Here is a 6534-nt window from a genome sequence, read left to right on the forward strand (position 1 = left end):
GGGGGGGAGGGGGGGGAGGGGGAAGATTGCTGGCTTGTTTTCTATTTATTTATTCATAGCTAGTGTCTACACAGGTTTGTGTTCATGTTAGAAAAAACATGCTGAGGAAACATTCTTCACACTTGGAACTGGCCTTCCCGGAGAGGCTCTTTTCCTGGATTCTGTTTTGTGGCACAGGCAGGCTTTCATCTACCTGCAGAGCCCCCCATGGTGCCACAAAGCAAGGCTGTCCACACAGCCCTCATCGTGGGCTGTATGTGTCCTAGATAGCCCAAGTCTATCTATGGATTACCTTCAAAATAAGGGGCAAGACCTTGTCTAATTTGCTTTTCTGTAGGGAGCTGGTGCAAAAACCAAGAGGCTGGTCATGGCACCTCATGTTCCTGAGAGGCTGTGGTTGAAGAGCTCAAATGTGACTGTAGGCTCTTTCAAGCATTTCTCTCTGCCAAGAAACTTTTGCTTGAATCAACCCCATCCAGATGTTGCTCTTGGCCAAGCGCTGGCCCATGTTGACAGCAGTCGTGTGGTGAAGCAGGAAGCCTCTTGCAGACAGCTGGTGCTTGAATCCATCTTATCTGACCAGTTTGCCTTCAAGCTGCTTTTGGTGATGGAGCAGGTCTGGAGAGAGAACGGGTCTTTGTGTGACTGTTGTGGGGGAAGCGCAGGTTCCTGTCGCGGTTTGGGTGTATCCCACCAGGAAGGCCTCCAAGCATTTCTCACATCCGCTGGATCCATGCCACCTTGCAGCAAAGAGAGCAGTACTGCACACTATTTCATTATCAGCCAGTAGTATGGATGCGACATACTGCTTTCATTATCTTTATTTTTAGCCTCTGTCTCCTTCTAGCACATCTGTTCCTATACACGCTGTGCACCATTAGCCAGGAGCAAGTGGCCAGAGTTGGAGGAGAGAGATCTTTGCTGATAAAACCAAGAGGCCTGTGAGAGACCAAACCTCTAGAGTTTGTAAAGTAATTGTTCCCAGGTTTATCTCTGAGCCTTTGGTATTACGGGAAGCAGGACCTCTCTGAAACCTGGCCATCCTTCACATGATCCCATCTTCCTGCTATGTCCCAAGAGGTGTTTACTGAAAGCAGCCAGCTGGGATAGCTGTCCACAAACAAGATCTCACTGCTCCTGAGCCATCCAGGTTTTTGTACAAACAGCAATGTCAACATGGCCCCTTCATAATATTTATCCAAGACAGCAGAGCTCTTCCCACTGAATCTTCCAGGGGCTGGACCCCAGAGTCACCTTCTGCTGTAGTAGTACAGAACGCAGTTAGCAAGTAGGTTCTCATTATAGCCAGAATTACTCTTTCAGCCCTTTTAATCTTCCTCTATTGTATTCCTCAATCCACTGCATCCTCCACATGCACAGCCAACCCCTGTCATTCACATTCAGATTAGCTTCTTCCTCTACAACCTCCACGCTCCTTTCCACTGCTCAGAGCTCTGTTTGTAGAGAAAGGATGTTTCAGAGGTGACACTGAAAGAACAGCAGCTCCTGGGATTTATATTCATCCCGTGTCTAGAAGATCAGGCTGTAGAAGACTTCTCCACAGGTCCTGTGAGGAGTTGCTTGAGAAGCTGAACCCTCAGTACCTCACCTCACTTTAATCCTTTTTAGTTCCCAGTGGATCTGATTAGGCTGACAAAGAAATGAAAGCTGCCAAAGCGCTTACTATAAGCAGAGACTGGGCAAAATGAGACAGAAGAGGATAGAGTGAACAGTGTTTCTTTGTAAAGGTTTCCAAAATGCCCTCATCTGATAAGCAGAAGTGCCTTGTTACGGAGAAATAGGCAGAAGCCCCAGCGGTTACTTGCTGGCATTTCATTAATTTTAATTCCAGAACATCAGCAAAACTGTTACAGTCCAAATAGTTTCCTCAAGACCAGATTGAATGAGCTCTATGTGGTAACGTGAGGTCAAAGACTCAAGGAAAGGTATATGGTGTACTAAGAAGTGGACTTTCGAAAGAGCCTTTGGGTCACAAAAAAATGTCCGGAAGCAGTGTGACCAAATTTATGCCATCATTGAACCTAATCTCCTCTGGTCCAAGTCCTCCTGTGCTTGCAGTAATCCTTGCACAAGTCGTAGAGTCAGTGTGGTCCCCATATGGTATATGAGTTGCAGAATTTTAATGATACTTGCAGGTTGTCGTGGCCCACAGCAGAGGAATGTCATTTGTTGGGCACGTAGCAGCTTTGTGGTTCATCAGGGAATCCTGTTTCCAGGATTTCATCCAAAGCAGTGGTTTTCATTTTTGGTCGGTTGTAGACACTTCTCTAAAGAAACGGAACATAACCAGGGCCTGCAGACTCAGTGTGCTGGTTTTGGCTGGGATAGAGTTAATTTTCTTCCTAGTAGCTGGTACAGTGCTGTGTTTTGGATTTAGGATGAGAATAATGTTGATAACACACTGATGTTTTAATTGTTAGAATGTGCTTGTTTTGGCTGAGGTAGAGGTAATTTTCATCACAGTAGCTTGTATGGGGCCATGTTTTGGATTTGTGGTGAAAACAGCGTTGAGAATACAGGGATGTTTTTGTTACTGCTGAGCAGTGCTGACACAGAGTCAAGGCCTTTTCTGCTTCTCACACCACCCCACCAGCGAGTAGGCTGGGGTTGTGCAAGAACTTGGGAGGGGACACAGCCGGGACAGCTGACCCCAGCTGACCACAGGGATATTCCACACCATATGATGTCACGCTCAGCATATAAAGCTGGGGGAAGAAGAAGGAAGGGGGGGATGTTTGGAGTGATGGCATTTGTCTTCCCAAGTAACCGTTATGTGTGATGGAGCACTGCTTTCCTGGAGATGGCTGAACACCTGCCTGCCAATGGGAAGGAGTGAATGAATTCCTTGTTTTGCTTTGCTTGCGTGCGTGGCTTTTGCTTTACTTGTTAACTGTCTTTATCTCAACCCACAAGTTTTCTCAATTTTACTCTTCTGATTCTCTCCCCCATCCCACCAGGCAGGAATGAACAAGTGGCTGTGTGGTGCTTAGTTGCTGGCTGGGGTTAAACCATGATACTTGGGCATTAATTCAGACCCAGGGGACGTAGATGAAACACGGTGTAAATGAAGACTAGCACAACAGAATGGATGCAGTAAGCCACCTGTCTCATCCCATCCTCTCTCTCTGTGCTGGTATTTTGTTGGAAAGGGGTATTGTTGGATCTCACTGTGTAAATTATAATTCTAAATATCCTGTGACTCACACCGCAAATGCTACTAAGGGAGTCAGTGTAGTGTCAGTATAAAGCACGTCCCATGCCAGGTCCCCAGAGAAATTACTGCAGGATCTTGTTGACCTTTACATAGAAGATGGATCCATCTCACCTACGTTTGGACTCTTCAGAGTTAGACTTCCAGGCAAACCTGGTTTTCTGGGCTCCTATAATCAGAGATAGGCAGCTCCAAAAGATGGTCCTGCCCCTCCACAGAGGAGTCCTGAGGCCAATCTCTCTACAATAACTGTTGAAGGAGGCTACAGCTCTCTCTTCGACAACCGGGCTAGGTAAGATTGTTGCCACAAAGACTGTACAGCATGGACTACTTCCCATTCCCTCTTCCTTGTCCCTTCTTGGTCACTAGGATGCATGATTTGTCTTGAGTACCTACTAATGTCTGAGCAGTGAATTAGGCTTACAGTAAGTATTATAACTGAAATCCTCACAGCTCGATGTGGAACATATGTCAGAATGATTTTTGCTCTATTATTGCTACTGCCAAAATGAAATTAAATTAATCCAGTGTGTGAAAAGTCAGGAAGGAAGCCCTCCATGACACGGCAGGGATCTTGCATGATTCTTTTGGCTGAGCCAGCAGCAAGATGAAGCTGGGAAGGTCTCTGCTTCGTGACTGAAAGGACCTTGAGACCATGCTCCCCAGCCTGCCCTGGTCACTCAAGGCTGATGCATTCCTTGGGATTGTGCTGAGCCAGCCCGAGTAGCTCTCACCATGTAATAGAAAATACCCCACAAACATGTGATGTTTGTATGATGCCTGGTTTTTACATCTTGAGAGCATGTTACAGACCTTAAGGAGGTCCTCCTCCTCCAAGCCACAGCTGAGTTACCCCTTCACCAAAGGACATGTCTTGCTATCTCTGCTCTGGGTTTTGCTGATAAAACGGTGGCATGTCCATGATGTTACTTGGCCTGTACCAGAGAGATGAGGAGAGCAACAAATTGGACATGCAAGTGATGAACTGATCCTGGGACTTGGATTTCCCAACAGAGAGCTCAGCTCTGAGTCCCGAGAAATCAGAAGAATCCTTCCATTTACCACAGCTTGGAAATATGAAAGTGAGCATCTGTGCTCCGCTCAGCTGTTTCTGCTGGTCCTCTTGGCACTATGCACGTCCCACGGCCCGGGGGTGACATGGGCCAGCTCCAGCCAGCTCTGCCATCCTTCTTTTTGAACACCAAGGGAGGCAGCATATCCTCTACCGACCTCCAGCCAGCTGCATCCAACACAGAGCCCTCTCCCCAAGCCGTGCGAGCTCTTGGGCTCCAGAGGAGGAGGTTGCAGGTGTTTCAATGCTGTTATCAGCCCTGAATGGCACACGTCATTTTCCATCTCCGATGCAGCTTTTATTCATGTGTGCACTGTGTATACCTCCTTGCTTGCTCTGAAAAGCCGTGTTTCTCCTTGCCTCCCTACGGCTCATGCCTCTGCCTGGTGAGCCTCCAATATTCCCCCTGCTCATCCTTTCTCAGAGGCTTGCTCTGTTCTCCTCGGGCATGGCTGTGGCACAGATAACCTTTCAGAGGTGCTGGCAAGGGGCGGTGGGGCTGGGTCCTGGGCCAGCCCGTTGATTCACAGGATGTGATGGGCGGGATGAGACAGGCTGTTTGGCTCTGAGTGATGGCTAAACAGCCCACAGATCGTACATCCCGGTGTGAGATAGCAGAGTGACCTCGATCTGGCTGGCGCCCACTTGCAAATCAGCTGTGCTTCTGGAGCAGGGAGTCCCACACCTAAAACACCCACCTGCAAAATGCCAAGCTGTGTGGAGAGAGCCAAACCTGCAGGTCATGACAATCATCAGTCTTCTGTCATCAGCAAGGCAAGCTGACTCATGAAGGAAGAGCAGGAGGGAAGCGTGGAGATGAATAAATGAGCCGCTGAGCACCTGTTGAAGCAACGCCTTGGGCCGCATCCTCGCTAGGACAAGACTCTCGCGCCGCACCTGGCTCAGCCAACGGCTAAGCAGGTACTGAATTGCACCTCGTATGATGATCAAGGTGACAGTCCCCTGCCCAGATCTCATTAGGGTCTGTAACGCAGAGGTTCCTTGCACATTGCTTGCTCATCTGTCTGGTCAACACCACATGATCATCCCTTATGCGAAGCCTGCTCTTTCCCCCACTGTTCAGTGCTCAGTGGCTGGTAATTTCCCTGGCATGTAAAAGCTTTGGAAAATTAATGTAGAGCACAGGTTCACACCTTGTCACAAAGATGCAAAGTTTAATAAACTGTGGAGCCAAACTGTTGGCTCCTTCGCATTAATGCAGGCAAGCAGCTGGAAATAGCTCTACAGAAGAAACTCACAGCAAGATGCCAGAGTCAGAGCACCCAGAAATTCCCCAGCAGCTGCTTTGCTCAGCTGCTGAATCTATTGCCTCTGGAAACAGGGACTGTATTGAACCAACCGAAGAGGAACAGTGCCCCAGGCCAAAAAAGACGAAAGTGCGTGTACAATCTTGCAGAGATCTAGGAAAACTCGTTTTCACTCCCCTTGCTTCAACCTCCTGCATCTGCAGAGATTTTAAAGGTGAGCCCAGCCCATTTCAAGGTGTCACTGGAGTATCCATCCTCCCTAGAGCTTTCCACAGCCCTGTCGGTCTCCTGTACACCAGACTCCTTCAGACAGGTCCTTTGATTAGGGTGTAATCTCATGTTTTGTGTCACCTGCTTCAAGCAGCAGCTGTTGGAGCAGGGGTTGTGTGGTGCAGCATCTTGGCTTTCACCAGGGGATGCAGGGATAAACTAGAACACCCAAATCACCACTAAACACATGTCCATAGAAATATATATTTACTGAAAGAGAAGGGAGATACTTTTTACCACTGAAGCTTTCCTGTGCCTCTTAGAGCAACCTGATTACCTTGCAGACCATGTCCTTTCCCAAAAATCAGACTGCTCCACTCGGGCCTGCTGAAAAGCATCTTGGTTTGCAGGTATTGACAGTTGGTTGAACCAAAGTAAAATAATTATGGGTTATCAGCTCAGCCACTGCCTTTGCAGCATCAGGGGGGGCTCTCATCGAGTGCAAAGTACATTTTCAGAGCGGCATTCGCAGCAGGGGAGTGTGGCGTAGGCTTGCCTCGGTGCCACGGGGCTGGGTCTCTGGGGAAGGAGGGCACGTATACGGCATTCAGCCCCCACGCCTGTGGGCTGCAGAGCCTTGATTCTTATTCCCACTATAGGATCCACCCACTGCCTTTAATGATTCATATCACTCACTTGTATCACTTAACCCATTCTTAAAGCATGCATTTAAATAATTTTCAATCTGTTAT

Source organism: Pygoscelis adeliae, unplaced genomic scaffold, assembly GCF_000699105.1.
Source record: "Pygoscelis adeliae isolate BGI_AS28 unplaced genomic scaffold, ASM69910v1 Scaffold554, whole genome shotgun sequence".
Taxonomy (NCBI): Eukaryota; Metazoa; Chordata; class Aves; order Sphenisciformes; family Spheniscidae; genus Pygoscelis; species Pygoscelis adeliae.